Raw genomic sequence first — 20,774 nt, forward strand, 5'->3', positions numbered from 1 at the left:
CTCAAAGTCAAAAGTCAGTCACTGAATATCATCACTCTTCTCTCTTCTTTAAAGCCAATAAATCCAGCAAACTTCCCCCCACCTGGTTAATAACCAAGTCCTATTCATCCTTCAAACCTCAGCTCTCCACGTGCCTTTCTCCAGAGCCTTCCCAGCCCCTCGCTGTAAGTGCCCCTCGTCGCTCCTGAGGCAGGTTATCAGCCTCCCACCTCTACCCCCTTCTCCATACTTGTGTTATCTTTGTAGTTGTATCTCATCTTCAGAGTCTCTGACTAATATGAGTGTCCCCTAAATCTCTGCTGAATCAAGGGTTTACTTGCAGGGAGGAAAAGTAGCATTTGGTTTAATAACTAGTACTTTATTTGGGAAAATGAATGAATGACTTCCCGTTAAAGCACTGGTTGTTTCCAAAATAAATTTTTCAAATTTGCACAACATGAGGCAGAATCATGGACAAAACATTCCAGGGTTGTTGATTTTTCATCAAAATTTGGCAACTTTGTACCAGAAAGAGATGCACTTTGACCTAAAGAAGTAAAATTCAATTTCCTGCTTTATATATGAAGATACGCAGGAGGTGAAGGCATGAAGGCACTAGCCCCTGAGATTCTGGTCCCTAGTCTGGTGCAGAAAATGGCCAGGCCCAGCCAGAGAAGTGCTCCAGAAGGACTTCTCTTGGTTACACTCTATACTCCCATTCCCCACACCCACGGGATCTTAACGTCCAGAGTACCTGCTTGTCCACCTGTATGGGGCTGAGGACTGGTGGACACTTACAAGGGTATGCCTTTCTGTATCTAGAACATGCAAAGGTATTAAAGGTATTAGGCTGCCATAAATTTCCTTCCTGATAACCTACCTCCACACATTTGAACCACTTTACATGACTAGAACATTAATCTAAGAAACGACCATTTCTTCCAGTGGGGGAGGTGGGTGTTAATAGTTATTAAACATAAAACCAATGTTTACATGCTAGGGAAATACAGTTGTTAATGGTCACTAAATTATGTGAAAGAAAACTAATGATGATTTGTTTTACAGTGAGAACCCGAAGAGTGCTTGACATAGAACATGAATTTAATGGGTCTCACCAGAGTATTCCAAACCGATACCTTACAATGAAATCAGCCTATCTAATCCAACTTCTTGAATGGTCACCTTACAAGAATTTAAAATTCTGAGTGGCTACTCACTTTTTTAATGGCTTTACTGAGCTATAATCTACATGCCATAGACGTCATTCATTTTATGTGTACAATCAGATATGCTCTGGTACACTTCTACAGCTGCACAACTGTCACCAAGAATGGTTTGATCACCCCAACAGTTCCCTTGTAGTTCTTTGGGGCCAGTCTCTGCTCCCACTGTGGCCCTCTAGGCAACTGCTAATCTGACCTATAGTTTTGCCTTTCCTAAAATTCTCACAAAAATGGTATCATACAATATGCGGTCCTTTATTTCTGGTTTCTTTCACTTGGCGTCAAGTTTCTGGGATTTACCCATGTTGCAGCATGTCTCGGTAGCACAAATTAGTGCTTCACTCTTTCTCACGGCTACATAATACTCCGTTGTAGGAACACAACACACTTTTGCTTATCCATTCACCGGGTGATGAACTGGATTGTTTCCAGTTTTTGTCTATCACAAATAACGCTGCTATGAACATGTCTTTGATTTCTGAACGGGCACAATTTTTACCACCTTATTTGGGTAGAATTCATATATCATAAACTGCACATATTTGGAATGTACAATTTGATGAATTTTGACTTACATTTTACAGCCACGAAGCTACTGTGCATAATCAAGATGATGAACCTATAATCACCTCCGATGGTTCGTGTGCTTTAGAACCCTTTAGAATCCCTTTAGAATCCTTTTCTCCCTCCTCCCCTAAGCCATCCACTGATCTGCAACCAATGGCCTGCTCTGTCACAATGAATCAGTTTGCCTTTTGTAGAGTTTCACCTGAATGGAATCAGACGGCATTGGTACTTGCAGGGCTGGGGGTGGGGGCGGATATTAGTTTTATTCATGCAGAATATTCTGAGACCCATACATGCTGTTTGTGTGTATCAAGAGTCCATTCCTTTTCATTACCGAGGAGCGTGCCATCGAACGGACGTGCCACGTTGCTCACCCATTCATCTACTGATGGACACTTACACACAATTTTCAGTGTCCGACAGTCACAGATAAAGCTGTTAGGAATACTGCATGTAAGTTTTTGTCTAGATACAGGCTGTTACTTCTGAGGGCCCAGGTGGAGAAAAACCTGCTGGGTCATACATCAAGTGTGTGATGGATGTTTTAACAAATTGTTTTCCAACAATGGCTGTACCATTTTATAGTCCCACCAGCAATGTGTGAGCTTCCTGGATTTTGTTTTGTTTTGTTTTACATCCTTGCCAAAATGTGGACTGTCTTTTTAATTTTAGCCATTAGAGAGCATGTATAGCAATATCTCATTTGCCCTTCCCTAATGATTAATGATGCTGAAAATTTTTTCATGTGTGCATTTACCATTCATGTACCTTCTCTGGTGAGGTATCTCTCCAAATCTTTTGTACATGTTTTCAAAATTATGATTAAGTTAATCAATCTTATGACTGAGTTTTAAGAAAGCTCTTTATGTATCTTCAAGATACAAATCCTTCATCAGACATCTGCTTTGTAAATATTTTCTCTAAGTTTGTGGCGTGACTTCTCATTCTAACAGTGGTATCTTTTGAAAAGCAAAACTTTCATTTTGATGAAGTCCAGTTTATCCTTTTTTCTTTTATCTACTTCATGCTTTTTATATCTTATTAACTAAGTCTTTGTCTAACACAAGACACGAAAACGTCCTGCTATCTTTTCTTCTTTATGTTTCCTATGATCCGCCTTAAGTTCATTTCTGCGTGTGTCGTAAAGATCTGGGCACATTTTAGTTCACATGGGTGTCCAACTGTGGCAGAACTCTTTGCTGAAAAGATGATGTTGTCCCTACTGAATCACATCAGCACCTCTGTTTAAAAGTCATGGGTAGGGAGGCACCTGGGTGGCCCAGTGGGTTAAGCCTCTGCCTTCAGCTCAGGTCATGATCTCAGGGTCCTGGGATCAAGCCCCACGTCGGGCTCTCTGCCCAGCAGGGAGCCTGCTTCCTTCTCTCTGCCTGCCTTTCTGCCTACTTGTGATATCTCTCTGTCAAATAAATAAATAAAATCTTAAAAAAAAAATCATGGGTGGGGTGGCTCAGTCAGTTAAGCTTCTGACTCTTCATTTCGGCTCAGGTCATCTCATCAGGGTTGTGAGATTGAGCCCCACACATCGGGCTCCATGCTCAGCAGGGAGTCTGCTTGAAGATTCTCTCCCTCTGCCCCTCCCCCCACCTGCTCAGGCATACACCTCTCTCAAATAAATAAATCTTAAAAAAAAAAAAGAAATTAAGAAAGAAGAAGAAAAAGGAAAGTAGTGGATCACACAGGATCTGTATCTGCTTCTAGATATTCCATTCCACTGATCTCTATGTCCATCCCTATGCAATCGCCATGCTGTCTTTATTACTTTCTTTTTTAAAGTTACTTTGATTATTCTCTATTCTCTGCATTTCCATGTGAATTTTATTTTTTTATTATTTCTTTCATATTTTATTTATTTATTTGAGAGAGAGGGAACACAAGCAGGGGGAGTGGGAGAGGGAGAAGCAGGCTTCCCACCGAGCAGGGAGCCCGATGGGGGCCTTGATGCCAGGACCCTGGGATCCTGACCTGAGCCGAAAGCAGACACTTAACAACTGAGCCACCCAGGCACCGCATAAGAATTTTAGACTCCGTTTCTTCTACAAATACTTTCAAAAAATCCTTTCTGAAATTCTAACGATAACTCTGTTGAATCTACAGAACAATTTGAGGGCAACTACCACATTAACTATATTGTCTTCCAGCCCATAAACACAGGTATTAAACATAAGACCAACGGTCACGTGCTAGGGAAATACAGCTATCATTGGTCACTAAATTCTGTGAAAGACAGCTAATAAGGATATTCCTACTTATTTGGGTATTCTTACTAAATACTGTTCTCTTAGTAACATCTCTCATTAAACTTCTTCCTGTGTATTTTGGCCTTTTTGATACTATTACGAATGGATTTGTCTATTCTTGACATTTCATATAAATGGAACTCTCCTCTTTCACTTGGTATAACGTTAAGGTTCAGCCACGACATAGCATGTGTCAGTACATCCCTCCTTTTTTTTTTTTTAACCACCAAATAGTATTCCACTGTCTGGATACTTCACATTTTAGTTATCCACTTATCCGCTGAGAGTCCTGAGTTTTCTAAGGGATGATGGTTCCTTAATAATCTGCTTGCAGTTAAACTGTAGAATCTGTCTCTTCCATGAATATAGCTCGTTATCTTTACTAACTTTTTTTTTTAAAGTAATTTCTACACCCACCATGGGGCTCAAATTTACAACCCTGAAATCAACAGTCGCACACTCCATCAACTGAGCCAGTCAGGTGCCCCCAGCTTAGTTTTTAAAATTCATATTTCTGGAGACACCTGGGTGGCTCAGTGAGCTAAAGCCTCTGCCCTCAGCTCGGGTCGTGATCCCGGGATCCTGGGATCGAGTCCTGCATCAGGCTCTCTGCCTAGCAGGCAGCTTGCTTTCCTTTCTCTCTCTCTGCCTGCCTCTCTGCCTCCTTGTGATCTCGTCTGTCAAATAAATAAAACAAAATCTTTTAAAAATAAAATAAAATTCGTATTTCTGTCCTCTGGTATGGTTCCCTATGAGTTACCCCTGCATCTGCCTCGGGTACTGGTCAGCCACAGTGATTTGGGCAGAGTCTGTGTTCGAATACTCTGTACCTGGAAAGACTTCCACCCTCCACTGAGGAAGCTGCATGTGGGTTGTAAAAGCGTTCAGAGTTGTCCCCAGCGCTCAAGAAACTCCCCTGACTTCGGCTCTTTGCTGGGTTCTCTTAAGTATCGATCCCCTAGGCATGCAGACTTAGCAGGCGGCCGCAACTGTGTAGAGAGCTGATGTCAGCCCTTCCATGGCTCTCCCACTTCTGGGATTGCCCTGTTAAATTTCTGGATGGTGGCTCCAAACCAGGACCGCAACGTTGAGGAAGCAAAGCTGTAGGTCTTCCCCCTGTCCATTACGAATCAGGTATGCCACTCTTGGCCAAAAAAGCTGTGGGTTTCTATCGCCAACCCCCATCAAATTGCATCTATCACTTCTGGTAAAAAGTACAAATTGGTAAAACTGTAGTTCTCACCGAGTGAGATAAGAGGTAGGAGAGGGGCCCAGGCAGGAGGGCCACAAACTCCCACTCTTTCTAGCCAAGGCTGCAGCCTGTTTGTTGTCTGCCTTCCCAGTCTATTTCCAGTACCCAGAAATGACTGGTTTTGTCAATCCTGTCCCATTCCAGACTTGTTTTATTGAGAAAGAACCACCCATCCTCTTCACACCATCATGAATGGAAGGGACCATGCCAACCATTTTTAATTTCTCACCGTCCCATAACATAATCTCTTTGAAAAATAAAGCAGGACAATAATTCCATGTCAAGTATCAAATACAGAACTGCTCTCCAAGTCTGACATAAAATTTATCATCAGAGCCTGAATATTTTCCATTAAGAGCCCTTCCACACAGCACCAGCAAACCAACATTATAGGAGAAGTACCAAAACAGTCAGATGTTCAGTAATTCTGAGGTTCCCAGGGGATTCGATGAATGACTACTTGGATCTCAGCCATAGCCCTTAACCACAAAAACTCCACGATGGCCCAAAGACAAGGGGTTCTGTGATGTTGTCAACAGAGCTGGACTTAGGCAAAAAGGAAATTCTTGCAGGTGCCATTAGTATTATTCTATGAGTATTCTCAATCCAGATTTTGTAATCCAATGTCTTCTCCTGTTATTCCAGATACTGTCACAAAACCCTCAGGCCTAACTTGCCTTCAGCACTGGGACACTGTATTTATAGAATGCTTTGAACTTGACAAAGCTCTTTCATCCCCCGTCTCATGTGATCCTATGAAAACCTCACATAGTAGGTAGGACAAATACCATCCTCATTTTATACCTGTCAGAACGGAAATACACAGGGATTAAGTGTTCCGTGTAGCTGGTGAATCAGATCTAAGATCCAGTTACTCTGGCAACATTTCGTCTTGTGACCTTGTACACGTCTATGCTTCCATTTCTTCCAACATTTTGGTAACTTCCTTAAACGTAAGGAGAAGAGGGGCGCCTAGGTGGTTCAGTTGGCTGAAGGTCCACCTTTGGGTCAGGTCATGATCCCAGGGTCCTGGTATCGAGCCCCACATCGGGCTCCCTGCTGAGTGGGGAGCCTGCTTCTCCCTCTCCCTCAGCTGTTCCCCCTGCTAGTACTCTCTTTCTCTCTCTGTCAAATAAATAAAGTCTTTCCAAAAAAAAAAAAAGGTAAGGAGAAGAGATTACCCCCCAAACAATCGCTTTCTCAACACTTCCAATTGAGAACATGCTTAACACTTATTTCCTTGAAAATTCTAAAATTCTAATTATAGCAGTGTGAATGCATTCCCTAAGCAAGAAGAAATAAGGCCAACTTTTCGAACAACTACACAAAAGCACCCTTTAACATAATGCCAACCTCTCCACACCTGTACACATATGCGCACGCACAAACACACACACACACACACACAGTACAAAGCACTGTTCTAGGACCCCCCCCCCCGAGGAGGGAAACACTAAACCTACACACACACACACACACACACACACACACACACACACAGTGGTAGTCTGAAGTGTCACAAACCTGGTGGGTCATTTCAGAAGAGTATCTTGAAATCTTTCTTAATACACACATTAGGAAAAAAGTAATTTCTCCCATCAGGTAAACAAACACCAAACACTTCCTTGACTGCCCCCCCTTGCCTCCACAGTTCCTCAGAAGAGGGTCTACACTCACCCTCTTCGGGGCACCTCCTCCGACTCTCCCTTGAACCAGTTTCATTCGGGCTTTTTTCTCCACCACTTCACGAAAACCTTTTGTCGACCTTGCTAATAACCTCCCCACGGCTGAATCCCATGTCGATTTTCACCTCACAGCGTACCTAACGCCCCAGCAGCCTTTGACAAGGCCGGTTATCCTTGCTTGTCACAACACCTCCACCCCTGGTGACTAGAATATCCCAACGTCTACCTTCTCGTCCGTTCCTCAGGCTCTCGTGTTGAGACTCCAGTTGTTGCAGTGGTCCCTGGCTCAGGTCCTAGACCTCTCTCTGTCCTTTCTTTCCTTTTTTTTTTTTTTAAATGATTGAAACCAATGTACAAAGATGCAGTTTCCAGATCTGGCTCTGCTGCGACACGGGCACATGACCCTGTGCAAGTCACTTCACTTCCTGGAACTTCATTTTATTAATCCCTAGCGCGGCTGAGGCAGGCTGAGCGGTGCTCCAAGGTAAATCCCAGCCCTCAGACTCAGCGGCCATATCTAAAAAGTACTAATTTCCAAAGAACTGATTTGGTTATTAGGTAACATTTCCCAAAGAAACATTTCCCCTACCAGCTCTGACTTATTTTATGGTTTTCTATTCTTACCCAAGTCAAACATGTACGGAGTGTGTAGCGTCAAACACTCAGCGAGGCTTATGAAACCAGCAGCCCACCACCCTCCCACTTGTCCCTCTTCAGAGGTGCTTTTAACAACAACTTTGAACCTGCAGAAAAGTTCAAAGTATACAGGTATTCGGCTGAAGGCCTACACGCTGACATTTTAGCACACTCCTTCCAGTTTTTTCTACAGTTCTTTTGTGTCAGGCCATCCACAAGGGGGAGAGAGACATAGGACACTTCCCCCCTGAATACGTCAGTGTGCAGCTTCCAGAGATAAAAGCATCTCCCACATGGCTACCGCATCACGGCCGCCCTGGAGAAGACCGACACTAACTCGACAATGCGGGTCCAGTGGGCCTCTCTGAGCGCGGACGGTGCTCTTGAACCACCGCCCACTCCCTCTCCCCTTTTCCGTCTCTTCTCACTCCTTTGGTGGCTTCAACTCTTCTTAGGGCCTTAAAGTAATGGTAATCGCTTATGATTTCAAATTCGCCTCTTCAGCCCTGACCTCTCGCTAAACTCCAGACTCTGCCTACTTGACCTTCCCACTCAGAGGGCTGAAGAGGAATCTCAAACGGAACGTGTCCAGAACCGAGCAGCCCCCTCGTCATTCTGTTCACTCCAAGCCAACCCAAAAGGCAACTCCATTCTTCAGCGGTTCAAGCTGCAAATGGAGTCACTCCTGACACGTCTCTTTCTCTCTCACTCTACATCCAGCTCCACAGTAAGGGGTAGCTAGAATTCCCTCCCTTCTCTTCACTTTCCTTGTTTATGGGCTCCGGGACCATCATCTCTCACGCGGGTCACGGCAGCAGCCTTGGGGCTCTCTGCTGCCACCCTTGGAAATGCTCCCACCCTCCCCTCAGAGATGTCTAGTCGAAACAGCTTCCACAGAAAGATCCGGTCACTTCTCTTCTCAAAACCCACCAAGTGAGCTCCGTCTTACTGGAGGCTGACGTCCTTGCAAACGCTCACCTGCTGTGCCCAGGCGTTACCTTTCATCTCCTCCCCCCTCACTCACGCCACTCCGCCACTCCGAACCATCACCACTCCGCCTTCCGCCACCGCTGGAACAAGCCAGCACACTCCTGCCACAAAGGCTGTGTGTTTCTACTCCCCGTGCCTGGAACAATCTTCCCGAAGATCTCCACAGGGTCCTTCTCTCACCTTCCTCAGTGAGGCGCTCCTTGAACACCCTACATTGTTTCCAGAGTGCTTATGGCTTTCTAATAGATTATATATATATTTTCTTCTTTGTTTTTAGTCTGTGTTTAGTTTCCACTGCTAACTCCATGAAAAGGAGGACTTTTTTTTTTTTTTTTTAAGTAGGCTCCACACCCAGTATGGAGCCCAGCATGAGGCTTGAACTCACGATGCTGAAATCAAGAGCTGGGCTGAAATCAAAAGTTCGACACTTAATGGAATTGTGCCACCCAGGTGCCCCAGGATGGTTTATTTTGTTCTGTGCTGTATGGCCAGTGCCTAGAATACTATCTGGCACATGGTGGGTATTAGGAACTATATGATGAATCAAAGAACCATATATATAGATTTATATATATATATACACATTTATAATATAGATTTATACTGACTGATCCATACACACACCAGAAGACTCAAGCCTACAGAATGGTGAGTAAGGGATCACTAAGAATGTTGATCACATATGACTACTTCTGTCCATTAGAAATAAAATGTAATCCACAAGTAATTTAGAATTTTCCAGCAGTCATATAAAAACGCAAAAGAAAGCAAGTGAATTTTTTTAAGAGGTTTGTTGAACCTAATATAGCCAAAATATTGTCATTTCAATATGTGATTCATACAAAAATTATTAATAAAATATTTTACAAGGTTTTCTTTCATGTAGGTCTTTAAACGTGGTGTGTTATGTTATGCACAACACATCCCAGTGGTGCTAGCCACATTTCAAATGTGAGTGGCTACATGAAGTCAGTAGCTATCATATGAGACAGCACAGATAGCGACCAAATTTAACCCATCGTAGAGGGAAACACCTGTATATTTATTAATCATTTTTAACTTCACAATTCAAGACCATGATACAACCTCATGATTTCCTAGTTTTGTTAAAACAGGATCAACTGCTATAAGAAGAGGAGAAATAGCTTTCATTCTAAGAAACAATTTCTATCAAGATTACTGGCTCAACTCTTTAAATTTCATCCATATGTTTTGATTAGAAAGTATGGATGCCCTTCCTTCTTAGTCTCCTCAATTAAAAAAGAAAGTTAAATCAGGAGAGATTCTGTGTTTTTATCTCTATTAGCAGGGGAGAAAAATCGTTATTTTCAAATAGAAAGAGCTATTAAAATTCTACTTCTACAAAACAAACCAGTATTTATTTCACGTTAACCAAAATACAGTCTATGTTAAAAGACAACTTCAGTACAGATATAGCTGTATTTTTAAAATTTATGAGTTGCCTTACCAATAATTTTGCATTTCATAACATAAAAGTAAAATAAAGCACCAGGGAGAACGCTTTTAAGTTTCTAATACATGCACTTAGGTCTTCACTAGATTTCTTACAAGCTCAAGTATTATTCATGGAAAATATTTTCACAAACTTTTCTTTTTATCATCAGGGAATTAATTTCTTCCAGAATCCCATTACTTACAAATACTCACTTGTTGGAATTACAATAATTGCCATCACTACTCAACAACAAAACTTAAAGGATCCAATTAAAATGCATAATACTTTAAACTTTTAACGTTACGAAATTTTACTTTCTTCTTAAGCAGTTAAACACAGCGCACAGCGGCATCTCTACTCACTTGGATGTTACAGGGGCTTACTGATCATCTCCCCGAACCGGGCAGCCCTCAGCTCAGATCATCAGCAGCGAGTCAGACAAACTCCAGAAGACAAAATATCTTCTAATTTTCAAAAGCATTAATAAAATGCCTGTGTGAGAGGGGAAAAAAAAAAAAGAGGGGGGGAGTTAGAATCAAGAGAGAACTTCTCTCAAGTGTACTGTCTAGATAGTAACTTCTGTTTCTTCTTTCCTCTCTCTTCAAGTGAGGGCTCAGAACATGTTCACATTCATGGTCCTGTGGATGTGGGCGATCTGAACTGGCAATACTTGGTATTACAACCACCCTCTGTTTTCAGAACTCTCTCTGGGGAGAAGCCCAACTTCGTTTAATAATATAAGTATATTCTGAACTATAACCTGATCGCCCTTTTACAGCTCTGATCCTTCAACCAGCAGACATCCTTGTTCCCTAACCATACAAAGGAAGACATTTTTGAGAGTGAGAAGAGGAACTTTGGAAATATTTTTTTGTTAAGCTGATCAACTGTCTTTATTGTATTAATTTATATTCTAAAAAGCAAAAATAATGTACGTCCACTACATCAAAGCAAAATTTAAGATTTATGTGCATTACATGAACACTTAAGATATCCTAAACAGATTAATTATTCTTGGTACATATCCTTGTACTTCAATCTGTTTTCTTAATAGATTCCATCTGTAATACTGTGTCACTTGTACTATGGGAAAAAAAGGCTGACATGATCTTATTATTTTTAATTTTTCACAAAGTTGCCAAAGTCTTTTTCGAAGTTTCATTTTATGTTAAATAATTTGAAATCACTGACATCATCTGGCCCTTCTGTATTGTTGTCGTTTTCTTTGTTTTCTTTTTTCTTTTTTAAGATTTTATTTATTTATTTGACAGACAGAGACAGTGAGAGAGGGAACACAAGCAGAAGTGGGAGAGGGAGAAGACAACTTTCTGCTGAGCAGGGAGCCTGATTCGGGGCTCGATCCCAGGACCCTGGGATCATGACCAGAGCCAAAGGCAGATGCTTAACAACTGAGCCACCCAGGCGCCCCGATGTTATTTTCAACAAGAAATGCTCTTTTCACAGCTGCTGAAAAACTTGGTAAGCTCAAAGCAAAGTCTGCTAAACAGAGGATATTCTCAATTCTACCTTTTTCATACCAAAATTGTTAAGTATTTCAGGCTTAAGATTTTAAAGATAGTATCTTTTTTTGCCCAGTTTGGTGTTCCTTCCTCCACACTCACCCCCCTCCAATCCCCTCACCAGGATGCACACTCCCACACACAGTTTTCTTCCCTAGTGAAAATTCCGTCACACCACTTCCCAATTTACCAAATTCCCAATGGCTTCCCATTGCTCCTGGAATACAATCCAAAACCTTAATAGGGCCTCCAAAGCTCTGAGAGACCTGGTCCCTCCCTACCTCTCAAACCCTCAATAGTAGCAGGTCCTCCCCTGCCCCAGGGCCTCTGTGTGCTCCTTCTGCTCTTAGAGTCATCTGAGAGATTCCTAACACCCCCAAATCCAAGTTACCCCATGGTATCCTCTCCCCCAAAAAGTACTCTGTATTTTTGCATTCATCAAAATCTGTACTGACCTGTGTGCTTTTAGAAAGCCTATCTCCACCAGACGGTAAAAACTTCAAGAGATTATAGACATCACTCCTGGTTTTTTGTTGTTTTTTTTTTAAGATTCCATTTATTCATTTGACAGAGAGCATGGCATCACAAGTAGGCAGAGAGGCAGGCAGAGAGAGAGGGAGAAGCAGGCTCCCCACTGAGCAGAGAGCCTGATGCAGGGCTAGATCCCAAGACCCAGAGATCAGGACCCAAGCTGAAGGCAGAGGCCTCACCCACTGAGCCACCCAGGTGCCCCATCACTTCTGTTTTATTTACCTCTTAATCACCAGTCTTTTTACCCAGCACCTGGCACGGTCCTTGCCACCTTGCGAACCTTCTGTAAATATTTGGTGAATGAGTGAATGAATGACTGAGGAGGAGAAAGCAAGGAGACAAAGGGCAATCTAGTTACTTCAGTCAACTCGTGATTTATGACCAAAACACCTCTCAATCCTAAATCCAACTACATCACCAATGGTCCCCTCCACACAAGCCGGCTCTCACCAGCACACAAACAGGCTATACTTCCTCCCAACCTGAAGGAAAGGGAGAGAGAAAAAGCTCTCTCAACCCCACATTCCTGTGAACTCCCCATTTCTCTAATCCAATTTTATAGGAAAATTCAGAGCTAACAGTATCTGTTGTCTCCAATTCTTTCCCCCCATCCTCACTTAAACCCATTCCCGTCAGGCTTTGTCCCCGCTGCTGTCCTGAAACTGCTCTTGTTAAAGACCCAACAACCTCCATCCTGAACTAGGCATCCTGAACTATCTATCCAACCATCCAACTACCCAACCATCTTGAACTAGCCAGGTACTGCGACACGCACTTAAAGCGAATTACCCTTTTTAAACTGTTCATCACGACCACTCCCTGAGGCAGCTAGCATAGTTCCCTCCAGAGAGAGCCACCCTGAATTCATTCAAGGGCACCTGGGGCGGGGGGATGGGACGGACCAGGAGAGACATTTTTTACTGAAATTAAATAGTTTTCATTCTAACGGGACCTCGTCTTACTGAACCTGTCTGGTACTTAACAGACCTGATCACTCCCTTCTTTCTTTGCTTGGTTTCTAGGACACCACACTCTTCCCTGACTCTCCTCCCCCTTCACTGGCCATTCCTTCTTAGACTTCTCATTATGCCAACCTTTTAGGTTAAAGCAGGGCTTTCGGGTCTCCAATTTCTTCTCTATCTCTATCCCCTCCTCTTCCTCATATCAATAGGTCTCAGACCACTTTATTTTTTTTTAAGATTTTATTTATTTGACAGAGAGAGAGATCACAAGTAGGCAGAGAGAGAGGAGGAAGCAGGCTCCCTGCTCAGCAGGGAGCCCTATGCGAGGCTTGATCCCAGGACCCTGAGATCATGACCTGAGCCGAAGGCAGAGGCTTAACCCACTGAGCCACCCAGGTGCCCCTCAGACCACTTTAAATACCACCCATAAGAGTCTAAGCCTCTTCCTTTACCTCACTCATATTTTCAGCTCCCTACCTGACATCTCCTCTTGGACATCAAACAGACATTTCACACTTAACATCACCCCACACCAAACTCCTGATGTTCCGCCCCAATAAGACTGATGCTCCTACAGGATTCCCCATGTCGGTAAATGGTAATTCAATCTTCCACGTCATCCCTGGCTTTTCCCTTTCCTGCACACCACATATCCAATCCATCAGCAAATTCTGTTAGCTCCATCTTAGAAATGTATCTAAATTCTAACTACTTCTCCCTACTTCCACCCCCCACAACTGCTACCTGAGACTCCTTTGCCTCCATCTGGATTCCTGCAACAGCCTCCCAATCGATTCTTCCCCTGCCTCACTGCAGTTTTCAAAACAAAAGGCCAGAGTTACCTTGATTTATTTTTTTCAGTCATAGTGATTTTTTAAAAATCAGATCATGTCACTTCTCTGCTCAAAACCCACCAAAAGTTTCTCTTCTCATTCAGAGTAAAAGTCACCGTAACAGCCTTCAAGGTCCATAACTGGCCCCAAGTAGCCACTCTGGCTTCATTGCTGCCACTCTCTTTTCCTCATTCATCCCTCTCTTGTCCTACTGCCTTGGCTCCTGCTTGAGGATGTGAACACACTCATGCCAGGGGCTTTGCAGTAGACTGCTATTCCCCTCTCCAGAATGCGCTTCTTCAGAGACATCTACATGGCACTCCTGCTCACAGACCCTTACTCCACAGCAGACCCTTACTCCAAGTATCAACCCATCAGGCAGGACTTCTCGGCCACTCTATTCCATGTAACACCTCATCACCACCATTACAACTATCTATCCAGCCACTCTGATTCACTTATATTTGTTTATATCCATTCATTCATTCATCTCAGCCCACTGGGTACCCCTCCCCTCTTTCTTCTCTTCCCCTTGTAAACTTTAACTTGATTAAGGGAAGAAATTTTTGTTTTGTCTAATACTGTATGCCAATATAAATGCATGGAATAAATGGTTGAAAATAAGATTCTGAGAAGGCAAACGAACTAAACCTCCAGACCCTACTATTCTTAAAGAGAATCGCTTAGGGAACAAGGACCATGCAGTTACAATCAAATTTTGCAGAGTAACTTGTATACAGTCTCCAGGTAATTTCATCACTGATCATATTTTGCACTGAAATTTTAGTTTTCCCACATTATGAACACGTTACGTGTTACCAACTTTAAGAGTTAAGTAAGACATTTTAAAATGTGACTTTTGGGTCTCAGTTATCAATGCCGAATTCCCTCCCTTTACACCGCAGCCATCCAACTGTGTCCTCATTTGGGGCAGGGGGGCATTTATTTTTAAAGCCTTGCCTGTGAGTCCTGATGGGAGTCCCTCTCAAGCCCCCACTGTTACATTATTTGCCATAGTATATGTAAGAAGAACTTGTAGTTTCGCAAATACCTAAACTGGGTGATAGGAAGAATGGTGACTGAGAGCCTAGGTACGGCTGCTTTCTTTCACAAGGTGGTTCTTTAAACTTCTCTGGTACAGCTACCAATTGCTTTAAGACTTCCAAAGGCACTTCTCAGCCTACAGCTAAATGACTTCAAGGTTCTTTTCATGAATAAGTCTGTCTTCCAAGAACCCCAAGACTCTCACTGGCTACCCCGGCACATTTCCATCTCTAATCCCCAGACTCCCAAGTCTCCACTTAGTGGAGGTCCAAATGGACACTACATAAAGAGCGTTTTATCAAAGCAATTTGTGTGTGCATAACTAAGTCTCACAAATAAAACTGGACCAGGTTGGATTCTGTTACCATTACTGTACTCCTGAACACTGTTCAACCTTGTCTCATACCACCTAGAAATTCAAAAACCATCTGCATTATTTCCTGAATCACCATCAACCTATAATTTAATGAGAAACTATACACTTTCACTATGTTATTCCCACTTTTTCTTACGTGTCCCTGTAAAACAACACTGCTAACATCAGGATAGATCCCAACACGCCCAAATATATATATTTATACCCATCTAGTATAAAAACAATTTGAGAAAAACCACAGAATGTGGTCATCACCAGTAATACAAGAGAATGAAGAACTAATATTTATTAAGAACCTACAATATGCCAGGCATTTTATCCACATTATCACAAGTAATCCCTATAATGGCCTCATACAGGAGGTATACAGCACCAGACTTCAAAACCCCTCAAGATGCCTCCTTAAAATCCCAGTACCACATCCTCCTACCTACATCGGTGTGATTCAGTCTTAGGAAGCAGCCATTACCAGTCAGATTTTATCAAAATGAGCAGCTAATAATTAACACCCATATTCAAACTGTTTTATGTGTTAAACACATAAAGATCAATCTTAAACCGACAGGACAGGCTAACACGTCTTAAAATTTTTTCAGTGAACTCACTCTGTTAGGCCCAAGGGATACAAACCTTCTTAAAAGAAACTGCACTACAATGACCATTCTGAGGCTTCTCATGGGAAAGGTGGATAGTTGGTTGTATTTGACCATCAAATATTTCAGGCAAAACTTTTTTCTTCCATGTCACAAAAGTCGTGAAGTCTTAAATAACTGTCTGGCACAGAAACATGTGAATGAATGCAAGCTCCTTGGGGAAAAGAAGATTCCACTGCTGTCCCTTACTCTGACGTGAACTAGACTTCAGAGTGGGCAAAAAATACAGACCCAGCTCTTCAAACTCCATGAAAGGTGTTATTTGCTTCCTTCGGTATCACCTTAATGTGCAAAAATAAAATATGTCCAATGCAGATATTTGTTAAGGGACATGAAGACAGAATAAAATCAGCACCTGTACAAAGACCACACTGACAACACCTAATACTTTAGAGAAAAAAAAGCTAATGGTCCTACTGGCAATTGTGATTTTTTTTCCTTCCTTCCTTCCTTTTCTTGCTTCCTAAGATTTATTTACTTAGAGAGAGAGTGAAAGAGGGCAGGGGAGAGAGAGACTCTCGGGCAGACTCCCCCACTAAGTCAGTCCCCCCCAAGTGGGATTCGATCCCACGACCCTGAGATCATGACCTGAGCCGAAATCAAGAGTCCGACGCTCAGCTGGCAGAGTCACCCAGGCGCCCTGCGATGCTGATTTTCTAAGCTCCATCTTTCAGTACAGTTTCAAAAGAGCGGAGGTGCTGGATTCTGTGCTCCGAGGGACCCTGTGCACCCCCAGCCCCAGGCCGGCACACACACCTCTCGGGCGGTGGCCAGGCAGCCTCCTGCCTTCGGGAACCCGATCTGCAGGAGCTGCACTCCTGGACCTTTGACGTCACTGTGGTTGAAGATATTTTTCACCAGGTTCTTTAAACAAAGATTCACGTGATAAATTTCTGTTCGAGTTTAGTTCCAGGAAATGTTTGGTTTCTGCAGATGTTTACAAGGCTTCCGGTTGTCGGCACACGAAAATTATATAATCCTGTGTTTCTTTTTCTCACTTGAGCAAGCAGAAAACGTAAAATCCAGTATCTAGCCCGAATTTGCTCACTGTGGACCTTGGGGAATACTTAATCCTCAACTTCTTTTAGTTGGGGTTGGTTTTATTTTTTGAAAGGCTACACTGCCTTTTGACCTAAACTGCATTAATTGCTTTTCAGGAGCAAGAAAAGCTGCAAAACGTAAGACGTAAAAGACCTAGTGGTGACCTGCTTGGAAGCTATAGGTGAAAATGGAAAAACGAGAAAAACACAGCGGTGTGTATACACTGAGAAGGTATAAATGGCCCAGAATAAACGCCCAGAATTAAATTCCCTGCTCTCCAAAAGATACAAAAGATTCCTTAAGGAGACAAAACAGCACTCTACCTTCTTTGCTGAAACCCAGCTCACTGGTTTGTGAACCACCAAATATGCTCTTGGTTGAATTTCCCTAGCAATATTAAAAGCCTGAAATTTTTACAAATTACTGTAGTAGGAGAGTTCTTCAACATTATTTTGAAAATTAAAAACGTCTCAGAGAAAGTAAATCAAACTGGCTTTATGACAGGGGTTACATTCTAAGCCCCTTCATTTGGAAAGCCATCCAGATGACATATCTGGGTACTGCCATCGTCATCGGCCAAGAATTGCTTTCAGGTCCCTCACTCCTCCAAACATGATCTGTTGTAAGTGACTCCTAATTTATTACTGCATTTATATTCCATCTCCTTTGACAACACATTTGAGATAGTCTATCAAAATGCAGACATTATAACAAAATTTTACTTTATAAATATAAAAATCTGGACAAGGGAAAAAGGCCATGCAATTATGCAGGCCTGAAGGTTACTTAAATTAAGCCATAAATTTGGCCCTATACTGCCTGGTCGATAAAACAAAAGAAAAAAAAATTTTGCAAAATTCATATTGGCCAAGATCGGATGCTGTCTGGAGAAACAGAATTTGTCCTGGTATGCAAACCTAAGAAAATTTTCTCTACCGTATTATTACATAAATAATACACTGGAGTCTTTGGTACTGTCCTTGACAAATAATCTGACTAGTTCATCCAGCAGTTTCTTATAGTATATAACATAAACAATAAAAATATAGAGCTCTCGGATAATCTGGATATATTCAGATGATAAAAAATAAGACCTAAGAAGTATGTCCAGTAGAACTTTCTGTGATGCTGAAAATGCTCTACACCTCTACCCTGTCCAAGATAGTAGCCCACTAGCCACATGTGGTTGGTAAACACTTGAAATGAGGCTAGTGCAATCAAAAGCTACATTTTTAATTATACATAATATTAATTTTAATAGCCATGTATCAGAAAAGCAAATATCTACCCAATGGACTGCACAGGTCTAAACTATTACTTATCAAACTTTTCTTAGTAGCAGAACCATTTGGGGGTCGGCAAACCCAGATGGAATCTAACACGTAAGAAAATAAAGATGGTGCATTGCATGTATTTATTTTTATAAGTTCAAATTTGTAATATTAACTTATAGGCAACGTGAATTATGAGTTTTCTAATGGGTAAAAATTAAAAACTGAAGGTTGTGAGAGTTCTAAACTCAGATCAGCCCCAGTGAACTTTCTGTATTTCGTTTGGATGCACGAGCAGTGCCCATGTGGGACTTCTAACTGCACAGTCTGAGCTACCCAGTTAGCAAAGACCACACACACCACCGTCATCTACCCAGAAAGCATGAAGAAAATAACAGCACGCCAGCAGGGCCATTTCAAGCATTTCTCTTCATGGGAGGAGTCTTCCCAGGAACCCACACGGCCATCCCAGAGCTTTGGATTCAGACCACAGCTCGGGTGCAAGGAAATGAGAATCAAGAGAGTGAGTGCAGAGTCACGCTGGCTTAGAAGCCTTCCTCACAAACAGAAACCAGTACCTCACCTGACGGTCGCAGCCACAGCTTCCAGGGACCCCACGAAGGACAGACCCGTATCTGTAAAGTACTCCCAGGGAAGCTCGAAACTACTGCTTCTAACCAAGAATTCAGAGTTCATGTATAGTTCCTCCCAGGCCAAACACATCTACCAATTAAAGGTCACTTTAATCATAAGCAATGTTGCCTAGTAACACAGTTAACTTTCCATTTTTATCAGGATTCAGAGGAACTTAGTAGAAAGTTCATCCAAGGTCAGATCTGCCTTTAGAGATTGAGAAATGATTTTGTTCATTCTTGACCCACCTTCATGATCTAAAACCATACCCGTGTGCATGCGCCCCCACACACACATCCTAGCATATAAAAAATAGAAAAGAACTTTATCAAAACCCTATAGCACAATCATACCTAATGATTAAATAGTAGAAGAATTTCTTTAAAAAGCCAGGAAATGAGACAAAGATGACTACAACTGTTACTTCTATTCAATAGTGTAGAGGTCCTAGTCCATGTAATTAAAAAATAGAGGGGCATGTGGCTGGCCTAGTCAGTAGCGCATGTGACTCTTGAACTCAGGGTTGTGAGTTCAAGCCCCACATCAGGCATGGAGAAGAAAGAAAGAGAGGGAGGGAGGGAGGGAGGAAGAAGGGGTAAGAGAAGGGAAGAAAAGAAAAGAAAAGAAAGAAGAAAAGAAAAGAAAACTAATAGAAATGAGGTAAAAACTCAGAATTTATGTAAAGTGACCAACTGTCCCTATCCCTGTGTGATACTTTTTTATACAGAGAATTATGAAGGAAAGCTATTAAAGCTAATAAAAAATAAGTTTATCAATGTTTCTGGATAGAAGAATCAATATGCAAAAGTGAATATAATTCCCATAAGCCAAAAAACAGCACTTTGTAACATAAATAAGAAAAACTACCATTTAAAATGCTAACTACAGCTATAAGCTCTCTAATAATAAATCTAACAAAAAACTTCAAGAGCTTTATGGAGATAATTACAGAGCTGAGTAAATGGAGAAATATTTGTGGGTAAAAACCTAATAAATACTCCTAAATTGAACTGGAATTCAATATAATTCTAATAAAACTTCCTAAGGGTCTTTCGTGAACCATAGTAAGTTGATCCTAAAATTCATAAGAGAAAAGAGCCAAGAACAGCTTTGACAAATTTGAAGAAGAAAACAAGTAGGCAATTTGCCCTCCACAATGTTAAGAGATACAGTCTGGGGGCACCTGGGTGGCTCAGTGGGTTAAGCCTCTGCCTTCGGCTCAGGTCATGATCCCAGGGTCCTGGGAACGAGCCCCGCATCAGGCTCTCTGCTCAGCAGAGAGCCTGCTTCCCCCTCCCTCTGCCTGCCTCTCTGCCTACTTGTGATCTGTCAAATAAATAAATAAAATCTTTAAAAAAAAAAAAAAAAAGAGTTACAGTCTGCCACAGTAAATAAAATGGTATAGGCAAAAGAAAGGCAACAGACCACCAGGAAAAGGACTCCTATTGTGATTAGAAATCTGACATAAAATAGCAGAAGCACTGCAGATCAGAGGGGCGAGGATGAACTACGGAATGGCGCTGAGACACAGGTCACTGTTAGGGAAACAAAATTAGATCCATGTTGCATATCACTGAGAAATATTTTCAGGATAATTAAAGGCTTAAATGTGAAAATAAAACTTTGGAAACTTTTACCCATGGGGTAATGCAGGATTTTAAAGATAAGACTTAAAAAGTTGATAAATATTACTACATTTTTTTAAAAATTCTAAACAACCAAAGATTCTTTAAAAACAAAGTGAAAATCCAAGCCATGGACCTAGAGAAGATACTGATAACCAGCAAAGTGTTTCTCTGCAGAATACAGGAGAACTCTCAAAAACCAATAAGCAAACACAAATAACTGAGTTGAAGGGAAAAAA

Source organism: Mustela lutreola, chromosome 4 (assembly GCF_030435805.1).
Source record: "Mustela lutreola isolate mMusLut2 chromosome 4, mMusLut2.pri, whole genome shotgun sequence".
Lineage (NCBI taxonomy): Eukaryota > Metazoa > Chordata > Mammalia > Carnivora > Mustelidae > Mustela > Mustela lutreola.